The sequence below is a fragment of the Bos grunniens genome, chromosome 10 (genome assembly GCF_055505025.1).
Source record: "Bos grunniens cultivar Pamir isolate PY7600 chromosome 10, Bosgru_T2T1.0, whole genome shotgun sequence".
NCBI lineage: Eukaryota > Metazoa > Chordata > Mammalia > Artiodactyla > Bovidae > Bos > Bos grunniens.
Window position 1 is genome coordinate 85,626,390 of NC_141174.1, and position 18,877 is coordinate 85,645,266.

At 47.5% G+C, this 18,877-nt stretch overlaps 2 long non-coding RNA genes across 6 annotated transcripts in view; both read right to left on the reverse strand.

Annotated features, from left to right (window-relative positions):
• Positions 1-1,241: 1,241 nt before the first annotated feature.
• LOC147365251 (uncharacterized) lies at positions 1,242-4,627 on the reverse strand. The gene is made up of 2 exons (XR_015133761.1): positions 4,395-4,627; positions 1,242-3,337 (listed from the first exon to the last, which is right to left on the reverse strand). It is a non-coding gene; the product is annotated as an uncharacterized LOC147365251 (long non-coding RNA).
• A 12,296-nt stretch (positions 4,628-16,923) lies between these two features.
• LOC147365252 (uncharacterized) overlaps positions 16,924-18,877 on the reverse strand; it is a 147,666-nt gene continuing 145,712 nt past the window's right edge. For all 5 annotated transcript variants that reach the window (XR_015135311.1, XR_015135310.1, XR_015135309.1 and 2 more), the window contains one exon: positions 16,924-17,206. This is a non-coding gene — a long non-coding RNA (uncharacterized LOC147365252). The remainder of the gene's footprint in view (positions 17,207-18,877) is intronic.

The following is an 18,877-nucleotide window of genomic DNA, read 5'->3' on the forward strand; positions in this document are numbered from 1 at the left end:
TCATCTGCAGGCCAAGTGGTATAAACAGTCTGAGCTCCACAGCTCCCTCTGGCTCTGGCTTTCTCAGTGAATGGCAATTCAAGTTTGCCAAGGAACTCTACAGCTTAGAGTATGCTCAGTCTTTTACTTGTTCATTCATTCATTCCCCTTTCAATAACTCTTAGGACTACTAACCACGTAGAACATACATTTACTAACACCATTAAAAGAGTGACATACAGTGAGTTAGGGGAGAGGGAAAGAAAGCTATGTGGGAATCCCAGGCTGAAGTAGACATCTGCTTGCATAGCTGTTCCCCACATCTCCTTAGGGTGGGGCTCCTTTTCCCACCTATGGGAGTGTCATTTGGTCCAGATTTGACCAATCAGAGTACCTCAAGCCTCTGGCCACTGTAAATGGTTCAAAAATGGGCATACACACCAAGCAGGACCAATCAGAATCTCCAATAGGACTTTGCTGCCAGAGGTGGTGGGAAAGATTCTCTTTCTTCTGGGGTTGCTAAGCTCATAGAATATAAGTTTGGGATAGTTTGGGGCTGCCTTGTGGAAGAAGCCTATCTGAAAGGGATCCTTGAATCCAGCTCCTGAATCCAGCCCTCTCTGAAGTCATCTCAACTTACTTGACCTGATAAATTATCTTTTTATTTAAAGTAGTTGAGGTTGGATTTCTGCCACTCATAACCAAAAGTATCTTCAATGAATGTAGATGTTATTTCTAATAATGAATGAGGTTTTTCAACTGAGCATGTAATTGAGATCTGGGTCTCTCGGAAGCCAAAGTGAAAGGGGAACCACATTGCCTCACAAAGCTCCCCTCCACTGATATAACAAACCCAAAGCATCAAGAATGAGAGCCTTCACTCAAGAACTCGGGCCTTTTTCTCATGGACTTTTGCATTGGTGGCCCAGAATGACATCTCCCACAGCTGTTTCAGAAATGACGCAGAAACATTCCTCATATGGCTAGCTGCCTTTTGGACTGAATCTCAACCAAAGACCAACCAGAAAAACCAAGCATCTCGGGGCTCAGGAAGACTTCCTAGACCTTCACCCAACAAGGCAAATGGGCCATGAGGCTTGGGGTCCTGCCATGAGTTGTCCCTGGCCCCTCCTTCCATTGCCTCCCCAGAAACCTCTCCTCCAACTGCCACCCTGAGGTTGGACTGTAATCCGTCATTTCTTTGGTTGGAAGGTTGGTGTTTCGGACCACAAAGCCATATTACTTTCAAACTTAAATAAACAAACGCTTGAATCTGTGTTTTATTGGTTCCATACCATCTGCCATCTGGTTTGGGGGAGCAAGGAAAACTGTGGTTTTGTTGATTTTATATGTGTGTGTGGTGTGTGTTGTTGTTGTTGGTTTTTTGTGTCTTTTTTTTTTTTCCTTTTCCCTGTGAAAATTCCCTAAGGTTGAGCACTGGCAGCAATATGGGCTGGTTAAAAGCCACCTAGTTTCCCACGTCTTAACTCAGAGCTAAATGTTGGAGGCTGGTCTGGGTCCCCATATGCTAAGCAGCCTGTTGTGTGAAAATGAGATCTATACATATGCAGAGCCCCACAGCCCGGCTCCCAAGATCTGAAGAATTGTTATAAGCGAACCACAAGAAGTGCTTACTTAATGCTGACAGGCTGCACCCAGACCAAAGGCTAGAGCGGGGCGAATGGAAAGGGAACAGAGGAAGCTTGGTGTCTGAGCACCCCGGGGCTGTCAGAAAAGACAGCCCCGCCTTCAAGACCCGGGGTTGCTGGAGATCTCGAACCTGTAATGACTTGAAGGAGAAAATACGTCACAGACACTGAGTGGGAAATAAGCCCCAGCCTGCCTGGAATCTTTAATCTGGAAAATGCAATGGCTGTTGGGGGTGGGGAGGGGCACATTCCACGGTGGAGGTGGAGTGAGGGCCACCGTCACCTCCTCTTCTGTTGGCCCAGCTCTTTCTGGCCCACAGAAACCTGAAGCTGCTCAAAAGGGCTGGGATGGGGAGGACTCTCAGAGTTTCTGTTTCTACATCTTTTAAGGCAGGTCTCCGGCTTCACCATCAATAAAATACAAACTTGGGGATGGGTCCCAGGACCCATGCCAGGCAGGTGATGAAAATGAGGGAGGCTGGCTGGGTGGGAACCCAGGGACATGTGCTAAAGGGCAGCAGGGACTCAACTGGCCCCAGCAATAGTGGCCACACAGGGCTGGGCTCCTGGGTGGCCAGATGGCCCACGTTCTCAGAAAAGGCCCAGAGTTTTGATTTGAAATCAGTGTTTCAATGCTGACTGCTATTGCAGTTATTGAAAACAATTCAATCAAATAAAACCTGTCTGCAGCCCACACAAGGCCCCCAGGTCTCCAGTTGATGACCGCTGTGGAAGAACTCAAGGAGACAGTCTTTGGAGAAAGCCAGGAATGAGGATCATCTCTTCCTATGCAAGGGCAGGGCCTTGCACAGGCCTAAGACCACACAGAGGTCCTCCCTAGTGCTGGCCCCTCCAGGCTTTGTCCACAGAGGCTTGGAAGGCCCCGCTGCCCCTGCCATCCCACCCAAGATGTCCTCCCTACTTCCTCCCGAGTCCTGGCAGGTGATGAGATTCCAGTGGCAGCCCAGTCATGCCAGGGACACAGCAACTGCCCGGGGCACTCAAGCTCTGAGCATCCCTGGTCTTTCTGCCTTGCAACTCATTCCTGGGAAAGCGATGAGCTCTGTGATCTGCATGTATGACGCTCCTGCTGCACACACCCTCTGAGTCTCCACAGTTTGGTCACCTCCCAGTCACTCTTTTATAGTATCACAACTTGGCAAGTGGGTGACCTGTGAAAGTGAGACACAGCCATTCAATCTCCTGCTGGACGTCGTCTCTCTTGACACAATGTGAAACAGTCCTGTCTCAGGAGCTAAGGAAGTTTTAGTCCAGTTTTTCTGAGTTTTGTTATTGTTGTGCTTTCTTTATAATTAAGGTGTGGAAAATTCTAGATTCAGTTGAAGTTCCTGATAAACAGTTCAGATTTTTCCCAGTAACAAAATCTGCATATTTGTATTTCAAATAATGTAGCTGAAGCAAGGCAAAGTCCTCCTTTTTCTCTCTTTTGGCTTAATGAGCATCATTTATCCAGTATGAAATCTTTATACTGTATGTCCCACATGTTAGGAACATAGGTATTTTTTTAAAAAAAGAGTATATGTACATTAAATCTTGATATGATTTTTTAAAAAGGGCAGGCAGGAGTCCTGATCTCCCATCAGCTGCCGTCTTGCTACTCGGTCCTGGTGAATCACTCACTCCTCTGAGCTTCATTGACTCCAACTGCCATCTGGACAGAGGGTGTTAGCTGGCCCCCTCCTTCTCTCCTGCAGAGCGATTGTGTGGGGTAGGGAAAGGGACAAGCATGTTAAGAACTCCCTTACCAAAAATTCATAGGCAAGCAGACACTATGCCATGTGGGCACAAAAGGCTCACAGTCTTGAAGTCCGCTTCTAGAAATAAGAATAGTCTGTGAGCTCATGGTGGCAGAGGGTAGGTCCTGCTACCTTTGGGTCCCAGAGCCTACTATGACAATTGCACAGACTCTGCACCCAAGTCATCATGGAATTTATTCATGTAAGAATCAGTTGGAATGGGTTGACATTGCATTTCACAACCCTTCCATCCCCTTGAGCCTCATACCAACCCATGAGGTAGGATGAGGTAGGCACGGCTGTTCTCCAAGCAGAAGTGGGAAACTGAGACCCAGCAAGTTCAAGAGGGTTGTTAATGGCAGGTTGCAGAGAGAACCACAGCTAGATCTCAAGCCTCCCCACTTCTGAAGAATAATCCTTTTGGAGCTGTGGCTCTAAGGGGCTTCTCAAAGCTTTCTGGGGGTAGATGGTCTGGAAGTGAAAGTGCTCTCTGAGAGACATAGAGTTAAAGAGAGTAACTAATTAGCTGATTTGGTGTTAAACCAAATCCAAACTTATACCATATTCTAACATAGAGGTAAGGCCAGGCATCGAAGATTTATGAACCTGTGGGACAAATGGGGGAAAGAGAGGGAGGAATGAATTGAAAGAGTAACATTGAGACAAATGCATTACCATATATAAAATAGCCAGTGGAATTTGCTGTATGACTCAGGGAGCTCAAACCTGGAGGGCGGTGGGAGGGAGGGGACATATGTACGCCCGTGGCTGTTTCATGTTGATGTACAGCAGAAGCTAACACAATACTGTAAAGCAATTATCCTCCAATTAAAAATTAAAACAAACAGAATCCGTAGGAGACAAAATCAGAATGAAGGGAACTCTATTGCTCACTGAATTTTGCTTTATGTTCTATGACCCACATCACTATATGATTTTTCCCAGGGTTAAGCCCCCCCGCCCACCCCCACCCCCACCTTTACAAGAGGCGCACCATATTAACACTCACCAGGTACTTGCCCAGGTCTATGAGTGTCTATCTGGGTCCCAAAACGTCTTGGCATGTTGGGCAGGTCTGAGAGGGAGTCCTGGGCTCCTCAGGTGGCCATGAACCCCAGGTCCATGAAAGGCGAGTCGCTCTGACACACGCACACTTGCCCGCACACTTGCAAGCACACGTGCATACACACCGAGAGGAAACCACATTCGGTCTGGGCTGGCCCCGAGCTGAGGAAGAAACTTCGAAGACTGACTACCCCACTCAGTAAATCAAGATGTGGGATTCAAACCACTTCCTCCCCCAGCTTTGTGTTAGGAACATCATCTACCTGCTTTGGGGCGGTGCTCACAGCCCGAGAGGGAGGGGAGCCATCCTCGCATGATGCTGACACAAACACCCATGCAGATGCCACGTGACTTACCCAGGGAAACAGCTAGTGAGAGGCAGGGCTGAGAGAGGCAATCAGATCTGCTTCTCCCACTGGAAGAGACTTCTGTGGACCCCACTCTGCACAAACCCCTGAAGACTGAGGTCCATAGACTCTGGTCCTTGGAGATGTCCAGGCGTCTGCCCAGAATTGGACAACAGACTTTCCTGTGCTTTCATCTTCCCCATCAGTTCCAGCTGAGTGTCTGGGACACTCCTCGACCATTTCCTGGGCTCATTTCCCCAGAAGGAGGTTCTGGAACATCCTCTTAAGTGTGATGGCCTTTCATCTAATTAGACACCCCCTTGGGAGTGAAAATTAAATTAGAAGGCCCAGACCTACATTTCAGAAAACATCCCACAAAATCATGGGTTGTCAGCCAACAGTGAGACCTCCTTAGGCAGAAGGGTTTTTCTATCATGGAAGCCCTGCCCCTTCCCGTTCCTCCACTCTCCCAGATAGAAAGGCAGGAGTCTTGGGTCCCGGGGAGTCATGGGCCCTTTGGGTCAGGCACTGAAGCCACTGAGCCCCCTTCAGTGTGATCCCAGCTCCACATTCCCTTAAGGGGCTTACATAACCTCTGCTTGACCATCTCCTGCCACAGGGAGCTCACTACCGGTCTCCGATAATCTCACAATTCAGAAAACATTAGGCATTGGGATGTGCTTCCTCCTCTGAGCTGCCATCTGCCTCCCTGTTCATGAGATTCACTGGCAGTTCTCATTCTTCCGTGTGGGACACACAGGATGAAGCAAACAATTCCTCAAAACTGCAACCACAACCTGCGGCAGAGGCAGCCATTTCTAGTCTAAGATAGGACTCTGATCTCTGTATATGCGTGCGTTCATTACATCTACCAGAAAAGTCTTGTTTGTAAGATGAGGAAGTCTGGACAGAGCGAGTCTAAGGCCCCTTCCAAATCTGTCCTTACGTCCATGCCAGGGAAGACACGGGCAAGAACTCGAGGTTTCTGAAAGCCAGCAGCTTGGAAACCAGGAACAGAATCTGCATTTCCTGGTTACTGATCTGGCGTGTGATCTCCACCCATGGGGACATGAGAGCATCACAAACATATAAACACAGCCTGAGATGAGGAAGACCACTCTCATAGTCAAAGGGGAATGAAGGGCTTCCCAGGTGGTGTAGTGGTAAAGAACCTGCCTGCAATGCAGGAGGCACAGAAGATGTGGATTCAATCCCTGGGTTGGGAACATCCCCTGAAGAAGGGGGTGTCAACCCACTCCAGTATTCTTGCCTGGAAACGCCATAGACTGAGGAGCCTGCTGAGCTACAGTCCATAGGTCACAAAGAGTTGAACACAACTGAAGCGACTTAACACATAGAACTTCCCACAGCCAAGGAGATAGGATTGGATATGGTCCAATAAGTTTCCATGGAGGAAGAGAGCCTGTCACAAGAAAGCAAATCAGGAGGACAGAAAGAGCTTGAGCTGAGATAAGGACTCCCATCCCAGCTCAGTCATCAACTAGCTAGCTGATCTTGAGATGTTGCTTGACCTCCAGCTCCTTGATTTCTTCCTCTGCTAAATGAGAGACATTGAGACAGCTGATCTCTAAGCTCAAAAGTCAGAGAATAAATAGGGAACATAAAAGTGGGCCAAGAAACAAGCTTGGCATTTGCTCAGTTTTAGTAAAGCTGTCCACAAGACTGACAGTCACATGGCACCAGACAGATATGAATGAAGCTTTAGGAAGATGGGGACCACGTGTTTATTATCACTGAAGCCCAGTGCACAGGCGAAGGCGGCCATTCCTAAAGGAGAGAGAGTGTGAGTGTTAGTGTGGTAGAAACAAAGGCTAGAGTCTAGGTCCAGGGCCATCATTGTTAACCAGGAGCCTTAAGCACACTGTGTAATCTCTCCAAGCCTCCTCTTTAACACAAGAGCAATCCCTGCTACTGCCTGGAGCTATCATGAGGCCGAAAAGAGCTGAGTGCCTGGCACACAGTAGGGGCCCAGCGGCCAACTATGGAGGCCGAAGTTGGCCATATGTGCACCTGTGTGGGAGGAATAAGCCTTAGTGAAATTCTGGAATCTTGCATTCTTTAGCTGCCTGGAAGGACCTTAATCTTGCATGTGGCTCAGAAATACACCCATCTTTTTCTGTCTGTCTCTCAGACACACACACACACACAGAAAGAAAGAGAAAACAGCAGTTGGCCTGGGGCGTCCCCGGGCATTGGAAAAACGTGCAGAACAAGTACCTGATGCAATAAATCAAACTGTGGGATCCAAATCCAAGCCGGGGTCCAAGCTCCAGCTCCAGCTGCATCAGAGGCTGGGCCCTGCTCTCTGTTCTGACAGCCAGTGATGCCGCCAGGAGGTGCTAGCCAACTCCCTGGGCCACTCCGGAGGTGGCTGACCCTTCTTGGGAGCTTGGGAGTGGCTGAAGTGAGAGGGAAGAGAGAAGTGGGCTGCTGGCCATGGGAGGTTTGGCTCAGCTTAGCCAAGGAGATGGCGAGAAAACCTGATTGTGGCAAACCACCCCAATTTCCTCAGTACGAACGTTGGAAGGGATTGTAGAAAGACACAAAGATGTGTTCACTAGAGGCCCAAGGTGGGGTGGAGACTCAGACTCTAGTTGCTGTGTGGCCCTAGGCCAGTAACTGCCCTTCTCTGGGCCTTGGTTTTATCATGAAAAATTGAGGACTTAGGCTACAGGAGAGCCTCTAGGAGCCTTTTCTGCAGTATGATTTTGCTACATTTCTCTCATAGAGTTGAGCTAGCCTGCTTCTTAAAGGGCTTCAGTTCAAAAAAGCAGTTAACTGAATGTCAATTGCATGCCAGGCACTTGTGCTGAGCACTGGTTGGGCCAAGAAGAAAAGTCATGGCTCCTGTTTCAACGCTGCCAAGGAGCTCACAGTCTTATGAAGGGAAGCACATATTTAATCAAATATGTATAATATAAGACAGTACACCCCACAGTAGCAATCCATTCTCCCAGGGAGACTGGGGAAAGATCCACGGAACGGAGGGATACCTGGGTGAGAGTCTGAGAGATGAATAAGAACTTTCCAAATTACTGAAGGCAAAGGGAACAGCAGAAACCAAGTCAAAGGTTAGTTTCAGTGGGTATGAAAACTCATCTATGTGGTTATAGTGTGAGAGGGATGGAAAGCCACACTTTTATCTCTCTGGGAACAGAGTGTGGAGGCCATGAGTGAGAGCCAGAGAATTTGTTCTTTACCCGGTGGGTGATGGGGAGCCATAGAAGAGTTCCTGGAAGGGGAGGGACAAAACCAGTTCTGAATTTTCAGACCATTTATGTTGGTAGCACCATAAAGCTCACAGATCAATACACCCCTGCCCATGGATCAGATCTAATCCACAGCTTTTTTTTTTTAATGGCCTGTAAACTTTTTTTTCTTTATGATAGTTTTTTACTACAACTTGATTGAGATATAATTCACATACTTGACGTATAATTCACTCATTTCAAGTATGCAATTCGATGTCTTTTAGCATACTCACAGAGTTGTCCAACCATGACTGCTATAAATTTTAGAACATTTTCATCTCTTCAAAAAGAAATCCTCTTCCTTTTGAATAAGCTAACACACCTCATTCCCCCACTCACCTCCAGCCCTACTTTCTGTCTCTATGGCTTTGCCTGCTCTGGGGATTTCATGTAAATGGAATCTATAATATCTGGCCATTTATGTCTGGCTTCTTTCACTAACCACAATGTTTTCAAGGTTCTACCATGTCACAGCATGAATCAGGATCTCATTGCTTTTTGTGGCTAAATAATATTCTATTGAATGGATATACCATATTTTGTTGATCCACTCATCAGTTGATTGGAGAAGGCAATGGCACCCCACTCCAGTACTCTTGCCTGGAAAATCCCATGGATGGAGGAGCCTGGTGGGCTACAGTCCATGGGGTCACTAAGAGTTGGACACAACTGAGCGACTTCACTTTCACTTTTCATTTTCATGCATTGGAGAAGGCAATGGCAACCCACTCCAGTGTTCTTGCCTGGAGAATCCCAGGGACGGGGGAGCCTGGTGGGCTGCCGTCTATGGGGTCACACAGAGTCGGACACAACTGAAGCGACTTAGCAGCAGCAGCAGCATCAGTTGATAGATATTTGTATTGTTTCCACCAGAGAAGAATATGCAATATAGATTCGTATGGCTTCCAAAGCCTAAATGGCTACTGTCCAGCTCTTCACACACTAGATGCAGAGCCTAGAGAACAAGAAGACAGGACTGGAAGGACTGACAGGTCAGGGACTCTGAGAGTTCCCAAGTGAGATATGACAGTGGCCTCAACCAAGGGAAAGGATACACATTTGTGGTGGCCAAATCAGCTGGACTTGGAAACAGATCAGATGCTTGGGTATAGGGGTTTCTGAGGAAAATCCATTTACCATAAAAAAAAAAAATCCAGTTCGGATGGAGTGAGTCATCTGCAGTGAAGTCACTGGCTGATGGCAAAGCCGAGCTAAGAATCCACTTTCTTCTTGCACACAACTCATGGACTTGTGAGATTTCTGATCACCTTTCATAGGGAAGTGGCCTGAACTGGTGGCCTTGACCTTGCAATATAAGGCTTCCACCTCTAAGCTAACCAGGACAGGCATGCACTCCACACTGGCATGGTATCTCAGAGAGAGTGGCAGCGTCTCCTTGAGCCACCTGCAGTGTTAATATCTCATGTGTCCCTCAAAACACCTTTGCAAACATCTCCCAATCAAGTGGCTTCATTCTAGGTGAATGGATCGGTCCCTCCTCTGCTGTCTTCCTCCAGTCCTGCCTCTAGTCCTGCCTTCAATCCTGTGAGCTCTTCAGTGCTCACCACTGTGCTGAGACCAACTTCTGCTCAGCTACAGGCAGAAGCAGCTACGGTTTCCCTACCAAGTTTGCTTGGGAGACCAGGACACATGACTCCTGCAAAGCGACAGGGTACCAGGACAGCCTCCTGGGGTCCCAAAGGAACCAGGACAGAGTCTTCTCTGCCGAACTTGTGTCTTATTACTGTGCCTTCCAATCTCCTGCAGCTTCTCTGGATTTCAAAAGAATCCAACACTGAGCTTGGTACTTAAGGCTCTTCCCCATCCCTACCTAGCCTCCATACACCTCTCCAGCCACATCTCCTTCCCTTCCCCACATCTACACTCTCTGCTCCTCTCTCACTTCTTGGTCCCCAAACTCACCACACCCCTCTCCTGACCCTGAGCCTTCCTCCTCCTCTTAGCATTGTCCGGCCCTTCTGCCATCTTCAGCCAGAAAACTCCTGTTCATCCTTCAAAATCCATTGAAATATTCTGCCTCTGGGAAGTCTCTCCCTCTAGCTCCTGTTCATAACGTCGGCCATGCTGAATTGTGACAGTCCCATTCTTCTGTCTTTCTCCCCTACTAGCCCAAGCCTTTTGTCGTTCTCCCAGCCCATGGTCTGGGCCCTCTAAATATTTGCCAAGTCAGTGAGTGAGCCAGCAAACATTCAGTCTGCTTGTCCTTCAGTTTGAAGGGGAATTTCATTTTTGAAGTCCCTCTGGGTCTTTCAGAGGAAGCCGCTTCCAGCCTCGCTACTTTCCCTTCTATTGATCTTGGGATTTATGGTACTATTGTTTCCTTTTATTAGGCTGTAATGGCCTCCGTTAAAACATGTTACATGGAAATAGGCTAATTAAGTATGTCAAATAAGTCACCGTCCCACAGAGGGCCCGGGCCTCCCTGGGCAGGGCCACGGTGCCTCGCAGCAGAGAGAGACAGGCAGGGCTCAGGGAGAGCGTGTCCTCCTCACCCTTGTCTCTCAGAGGAAGGGAGAGCCACCCCCCCCGCCCCCGACCCCCAACGTGTGTCTGAGGCCTCACTCTATTGCTCTGGGTGCCTCCCGGAGTAGGTGTGAGATGCCCCGCTGGGTGTTCTCTGTTCAACAGCACGAGTCAGAGTTGAAGCATCCATGCTGGGGACCACACGTCCGCTCCTCAGCTTGTGCCTAGCTTAGATGCCTACACCCCTCACAGGAAGAGAGACTGGGTGCACATCTGCGTTCCAGGAGAACCTCTAGTGGCAGGCCTGAGATGATCAGACTTTGGTAGGAAACCTGTCCCACTCACCTCTATCTGTCCGTTTCCAATCCACGCATGTTTGCAGGAAGCCGAGCTGGCAGGAGATGCCCCAGGCCTTGGAGGCTGCCTGGGAATGCTTTTGAGGCACTTCGGATAAGCCCTTGGGCTAGTGAAGAACAGACTCCAAGACAGTTGTGTTCTTTCGACACACAGATATCATGCTGGGTTCTTCTGGTCCATGGGGAAATGGAGGATTTGATGAGATTCTCACGAGAAAGAACCCCTTAAGGAAAAGGACTTTAACTCATATGAAAACTTTTCAATTTTGCTCTGCCGTGGGGAACACCTCATTGACTGCTGAATCTGTTCTTCTGGACTCAGTCAAGTCCATTGCCTTACCCTCCCTTGAACTTCTGAAGATGAATTGTCTCCATGAGTCCGTGACAAAGCATTACTCCTGTAAAATGGAGAAGGAGGAGTCTGTGCTCAAAGAAGTTTGCAGGACCCTGTATTAACAGAGCTAGACAGGCTGGTTTACTCGGAGCTTCTCAGAGCTCACACCAGGTTCATGTAGGGTTTCCAAGTGTGGCAGGTCCCAACTTTTTACTATACCCTCCCAATCTTGGAATCATATGTCCTTGCCCTTTGACATATGACCTTGCAGCATTTCCCACTAGATTAAGCCATGTATATTTCTAGTTCTCACTGATGTTCACCTTCGTCACATGACTGACTCTGGCCGGTGGAGGGTGGGTGGAAGTGGGGTGTCTCAGAGCTGAAATGGAAACAGGCGTGGCAAGTGTCTGCTGGCTTTCTCTCCAGTTTTCACCACTGCCATGAAAAGAGCACAGCCCTGGCACCTGCTATCCCAGAAGGTAGCTGGTGGAGAGACTTAAAAGCAAGCTGTTCAGCACTATTTACAACAGCCAGACATGGAAGCAACCTAAATGTCCATCAACAGATAAGAGAAGCTGTGGTACATATATACAATCAAATACTACTCAGCCGTAAAAAAGAATGAAATAATGCTATTTACAGCAACATAAATGCACCTAGAGATTATCATACAAAGTAAAGCAAGTCAGAAGGACAAACACCATATATTAAGTTTCCCTTACATGTGGAATCTAAAATATGACACAAATGAGCTTACATACAAAACAGAAACAGGCTCACAGACATAGAAAACAAACTTATGGTTACCAGAAGGGAAGGAGAGTGGAGAAGGATAAATTAGGAGTATGTATTAACAGATACAAGCTACTATCGTAAAACAGGTAAGTAACGGGGTCCCACTGTAAAGCGCATGGAACTATATTCAATATTCTATGAGATCTTCCCAACCCAGGGATCAAACCTGGGTCTCCCACATTGCAGGCAGATTCTTTACCATCTGAGCTACCAAGAAAGCTCCTCAATATTCTGTAATAAACCATAATGGAAGAGAATATGAAAAAGAATATAGAGAGATAAAACTTCGCTATACACCAGAAACTAATACAATGTTGTAAATCAACTATACTTTAATTAAGAAACAAAAAAATAAAAACTGGCTCCGATCAGAACCAGAGCAACTCCAGGCAGCCCCTAGGCCTGGGGAAGAGAAAGCAGAATTGAGATGGTTGGTTACTTATCTGTAACTGACTCTATGAATTTCCTACTGCTACTGTAACAAATATCACACACTGAGTAGCTAAAAGCAGCACACATTTATTCTCTTATAGCTCTGGAGGTCAGAAATCCATCAGTCTCACTGGTCAAGTCAAGGTGTCGTCTGGACTGGTTGCTTCTGGAGACCCCCAAAAGAGAACCCCTTGCTTGCCTTTTTCAGCTTCTAGCGGTCACCTATATTCCTTGGCTCATGGCCCCTCTTTCCACCTTCAAAGTCCACCACTCCAGTTTCTGCTTCTGTCACGACATCTCCTCCTCATGCTGATCTTCTTTCCTCCCTCTCATAGGGACCCTTGCTGTGACATTGGGGCCACCTGAATAATTCAGAATCATCTTCCCATCTCAAGATTCTTAACCTCATCACATCTGCAAAGTCCTTTTTGCCGTACGAGGTGACTGTCATAAATCCTGAAGTGTAGGATGTGGGTCATTTGGGGGTGTTACTCAGTTCATCACCCTGAATGATATAAAAAAGGCTAAGAATATATGAAAGTGAGGTGTTAGTCCCTCAGCTATGTCCAGCTCTTTGCAGTCCCACAGACTGTAGCCTGCCAGGCTCCTCTGTCCATGGGATTCTCCAGGCAAGAATACTGGAGCGGGTTGCCATTTCCTTCTTCAGGAATCTTCCTGAGCCAGGGGTCAAACCTGGGTTTCTTGCATTGCAGGCAGATTATTTACTGTCTGAGCCACTGGGGCAGACCCTACGTAAGAATGTGTAGGTTTTCCCTAAATTAATTGAATTTTTTTTCCACATCTCAGAATATCTCCTCCCTTCTCCTGAGGATGCCAGTTTTGGAAATTGGGCCTTCCTCGATTATTTACCAGTTCTGTCGCTAATCTGCAGTTATTGATAAACGGGTACCCCAGTACCTACTATAGGATTATAAATTCCTACAGGTTCAGTTCAGCCGCTTTCTTTGCTTGGTGGTCTTCTCTCCTAGCCTGTAAATAGCAATAACGTCATCTGTCAGAGTTGAACTGACTGAATTATAGGAAATAATTTTGAGTGTGTTATATAGGGACTAGCCATAACTTCTAAATAAATGGCATTTGCCTTCCTTGCCTGCCTGGGCTGAAGCAGAGAGAAACTAACAGCAGGCTGCCATGGTGGACAGAAAATGCTCTTTGGCTGGTGGAGGTAAAAGCTCCCTGACACCCGCATCCCCGCTTTGTACCCTCGGTTTTTCCTTCTGCAGTGTTAGGCACGCAGCGTGCACTGTCCTTCGTCTCTCTGTCCTGTCCTCTCCTAACTTATGGAAGACCCAGGGGGAGGTGAGCAGGAACGGGATTGCAGGGGTTAATGAGCCTGACTCACCACTCAATAGCTGTGTGGCTTTGGGAATAGTCCTTGTTTTCCTGGGGCTTTGTCTTCCCCCTGTGCTAATACAAGACTGGATCAAGTGCCCCAGGGCCTCTCCCTACCACATTCAAAACCCTCACATCTGTGACTCTCCCTTTTCCCACCGTTCTGTTCAGCCCAGGCTCTGGACCCCATTGGTACCGAAGCAACATTTGGCAAGGAGAACACTGGCACCCCTTTTTGTGCAATCAGTTCCTATTTTGCATTTTAGTGGGCTCCTTAAACCAAAATACCCTTCAGAAACCTAAAGAAAAAATGGCAAATTACCCAAACTCCAGAACATAAGGACATATTCATAATCATTGGGTTTCCAGGGACCTCAAAACCCCTATGCAAAGCAGATAAATAAATGCCCCCTGGGGAGTCCTGAGGACCAGAGGCAATGGTAGGTTACAAACCCACTGGAAAGTTCCAGTCCGGAAGCCCACCAAACCTTTTAGAGTCACCAAGCTCTTCGTGGATGATCAACACCCTTATTTCATGAGAGGATGACCAAGAAAACGGTTAAGCCCCAAAAGCTTCCATTTCTTGATTCTGCCTGCTCTAAAATCTGGGATGATTCCTGCTATTAATATTTTAAGCAACTAATTTGACATTTTTCCATTTAATTAACTTGCATATATATGAGAACAGGGTGCTGAGAGTACCATGACATTTAAACAAAGTCATTTAAGTTTGCCTGTTTCTGGTCGGGGGTGGACGGTGTTGCTCTTTTCTTTGCCTTTTTTTTCTTTTCTCTCCATTTCTGTTTCGCATTCCTGATCCTGAGGCTGGCTTGTTAGCTCAGAGAAATGACCAAATTTCTCAAAGCAAATGTGCCATAATCTCAACCTAGGTGACGTGGGTGGGCCCGGCGCTCTAGGCTGCGGAGCTTTTAAATTCGATCCTGCTCTTTTCCAAGCTTTTGTGCAAATGGCGTTTGAATCAGAGCAGGCCCGAGTCACAGGCTAATGTTTTCCGGTTGCCACACCAACCCTGGGTTGGGGGTGGGGAAGGGGCGGCGGGCATGCCCAACATTTATCAAACGTCACCATCTCGGCAGAAGAGCTGGGGTTTCAAGAGGCAAACAATAATTCCGTGGCGATTTTCTCTTCCAAATGACAAATAATTGCTGTCATATTATCAAATGATTAAGAAATAAAGGAAAATGGACAAATAGAGTTTAGCCATTGAGGGATGGTGTGGGGGGGACCAGGGAGATGCTCACTCAGTGTTCCGTAATTGAAAAATTGTACCCTAATTAGCTCCCACCCCAGAAAATTCATGAGTTCAAGCCGCCATCCAATCCCCAGCCCGCCAAGTCACAGAACTTGCGGCCCTTCAAGTTTAGTGCTGGTTTCAGAAGGGGTTCGCCGTCTCCAAATGGTTTCAGAGAGCGAGACGCTTCAGCTCGCACAGCCCTCAGAAAGGATCCATTACTTCATACTTTCATCTGCCATAATTAATCACAGATTTTTCTCTGCCTATCAGCTTCTCCGGCTGCTCTCTCCACGTGAAGCTGGGCACTCCTGGCCCCAGCTTCTCCGTGGTGGTCAGCCCAGCCAGGCTCGGACGTGCCACAGAAACTGCATTCCCCGGATGCAAAACGGCACCCCCCAATCCGAGGCATCTCAGCGGGAGAAATGGTCCTGCATTTGAAATGAAACCACATTTGCAAACTAAACTCACAGGATTCTAGAGATATTCCTTGTCTCTGTTTCTACCCACTTTTGGGATACTCCCTGGGGATTTCTAATGAGGCTGTCAGACTTCAGAAAGAATATAAGAGAAGGAGCGTCCCCATTCTCCCCCATCCCCTCCCCCTGGGCAAGGGTTTCAAGCCCAGCTCCATGACCTCATTAGATGCGTGACCCTGGGGAAGAGACTTGGTCTGTCTGAGCATGAGTTTTTCCTTTTATAAAATGCAGCTAATGGTGCCTACCTTTCCAGAATGTGATGGTGTATGGTTGCTAGCACCGCCTCTTGATCCTTCTATATGAAGTTGGGATAATAAACTTACCTACCCACTGGGATTTAATGACAATTGAGTAGAGACTGCATTATATGTTCCTTGCACAAAGTTAGTATCCAGTAAATATTTGAATTGAACTGAACTGAATCGTACATAATTGGTTGATTCATTCATTTAATCCATCAGCTAATAGTTGTTAAGTGACTGTTTTCTGTCAGACACATTATTTGGCATAGGATATACGAAGGGGAATGAGACAGACTTGATTCATGCCCTTGGGGGCTTACATTCTAGGGGGGAAAACACTCAAGAAAGACAAAATTTTTAACAAAACACAGGTTGTAAAAATTCTATTTAAAAAAATAGACAAGAACTCAGATATAGGATAAAGAGTTGCATGGTGACTTTTAAATGAAAATCTAGAGGCTAACGAGAAATCATGTGAGGAGTAATAGAGAAAAGCGTTCCGAGCAAGGGGAACAGTATGGGAGAAGCAGAGTGAATCTTAACACATTTCAGGCGCCGAGCACAGGCCATTAGTCAGGGTGAATGGTGCTAGTTGCTAGAGCACATCTGCTGCTGCTAAGTCGATTCAGTCGTGTCCGACTCTGTGCAACCCCATAGACGGCAGCCCACCAGGCTCCCCCGTCCCTGGGATTCTCCAGGCAAGAACACTGGAGTGGGTTGCCATTTCCTTCTCCAGTGCATGAAAGTGAAAAGTGAAAGTGAAGTCACTCAGTTATGTCCGACTCTTAGCGACCCCATGGACTGCAGCCCACCAGGCTCCTCTTTCCATGGGATTTTCCAGGCAAGAGTACTGGAGTGGGGTGCCATTGCCTTCTCCATAGAGCACTAGTAAGCCCAAATCTTAGTGATTTCAGCCAGTAAAAGTTCATTCCTCCTCCTTGTCAGAGCCCATCAGGTAGGTAGTCTTTCAGTGTTTCAAAACCTAAACTCCTAGTTAGCTGTTCTGCTGTACTCTAGGATAGCAGTCCCCAAACTTTGGGGCACCAGGGACCAGTTTTGTGGAAGATAAATTTTTCCAATGAACCGAGGGTGAGGTGGATGGTTTGGGGATGATTCAAGCACACTTTATCTAGTTATTGTGTACTTTATTTCTATTATTATTAACATCAGATCCACCTGAGATCATCAGGCATTAGATCCCAGAGGTTGGGGATCCTTGCGCTAGGGTCTTCTTGGAATTGTCCACCGCATCTTCCAGTTGCAGCCAAGAGCAAAGAGGAAAAGCTCCTGGTACACTCTGGAGGCCAAGCCTGGAGGTGGTGTATGTCATCTCCACTCATATTCCATTCACCAGAACTGAAGTGCATGGCGCTGCCCGACTGCAGAGGGACTGAGGGTAGAGTCCAGCTACATGACAAGCAGGATAATAAACAGGTTAGGAGAACACATGGCATTTTTCTGCCTCACAAAGTGCGTAAGGGTGGGTGGTGAGACATGAGTTGAGAAGTAGATGGCCGGGTCGTGCAGGTCATCATGTAAACCAGGGGAGGAAGTATCAGTTGGATGCTGCCCTGACCCATGACGGACCAGACATTCCAGGATATTCCATCCACACCAGTTTGCATCTTATTCAGTGAGAAGGGGAAGCCAGTCCACATCAATGATCTGATTTTAATATATCTTAAGAGCTTAATATATCTTAAGAGCTCTGAGGAGATGGTCCCTTGGAGGTGCCCTGCATTCAGGTGATGGGGGAAGAGGATGGAGGGAAAGTTGACAGATGTGGAAACGTCATCCCCATTGGACCTGATTTCAGTCTCACTGGCTAACCAACATTCAGACCCCTGCTGACCAACCAGGGGTACCGAACAAGGCTCCAAAAGGTTGGAGAAAACAAAAGCACTGGGCAAGGCAGCTGGCTGTGAGGATTAATTCCAGAAATGACCACCTGGACCAATAGCTTGGAGTCTGTTTCCTCACTGGACCTTGGCCTCCTGGCCCAGTGCACCAGCAGACCCTCTCCAGGTCATGCTTTCAGTGGCAGGGGGAGAGATTAACACTCCATTAGGTTGGTTCCAACTGGTCCCAGTGCAAGTGGCCAGAGGGCAGCTGGGAGGCGGTGGACAGTCTGCGCAGAGCATGGCCACTCCCAGAGCACAGCCTCCAAGTTGTTCAGTTTAATCTTTCCAACTGGTCTGGGAGGATGGAGTTACCATTGACTCCATTTTACAGGTTGCTCCTGTGACTTGCCCGAGGGCTACCCTGTGAGTGACAGCCCCAGGATTGAACACAAGTCTTCTGTTCGTTCTGGAGCACCACCATGGAGTGCTCCACTGGCAGGATTCATCCAGGCTCACTTGGAGGCCAAATGATGAGTGAGGATCTGCCTGGGTCTCTTCACATTCCATGCTTCCTGTCAACATGGTGGTGGCCTCCTTGAACTGGATCCAGCCCTCTGTCATGATGCACCAGTTGTCCTGCTAAGCAATGCCTTTGGACAAGTCATTGGCTTACCAAGCTGACTGATCTTTAGAATTACCTGGCAGCCTTTAAACATACACCATCCTGAGATACCCCGGATGTATTGAAACAGAGGGCCTGGCAGCTGTGCTTTTAAAATCTCCCCAGGTGCTCAGATAAAAGCACTATGGCATTGCCAGTGGGTGTGTGGGTGGGTTAAGTGAGGCTCAAGGAGGAAGTGTTATCAGGTAGTGAATTAGTGACAGAGTCAAGAGAAGAAGATGGGCCTCTTGCCTTTCTCACCTCTTTTTCCACAAGACTATACTGTTGCTTTGTAAGCAGTTATGGGAAAATGCATCCTTACCAACAATCTAAAATGTCACAGCTGGACAGGAGCTTTGAGTTTATCTTTCCAACCCAGTGGTTCCCAGTTGCCCATTGGACCAGCCGTGTCAGTGTTATATGAGATGCTTGTTACAACACAGGTTCCTGGCCTCCCCCTGTACCTACTGTATCAGCACTGGGGAGATGCAACATTGGAAACTATATTTGTAAGTATCTTTGGTGATTCTGATATTCGCCTTGTTTGGAAACCATGGATCCAGTCCTTCTCGTTTT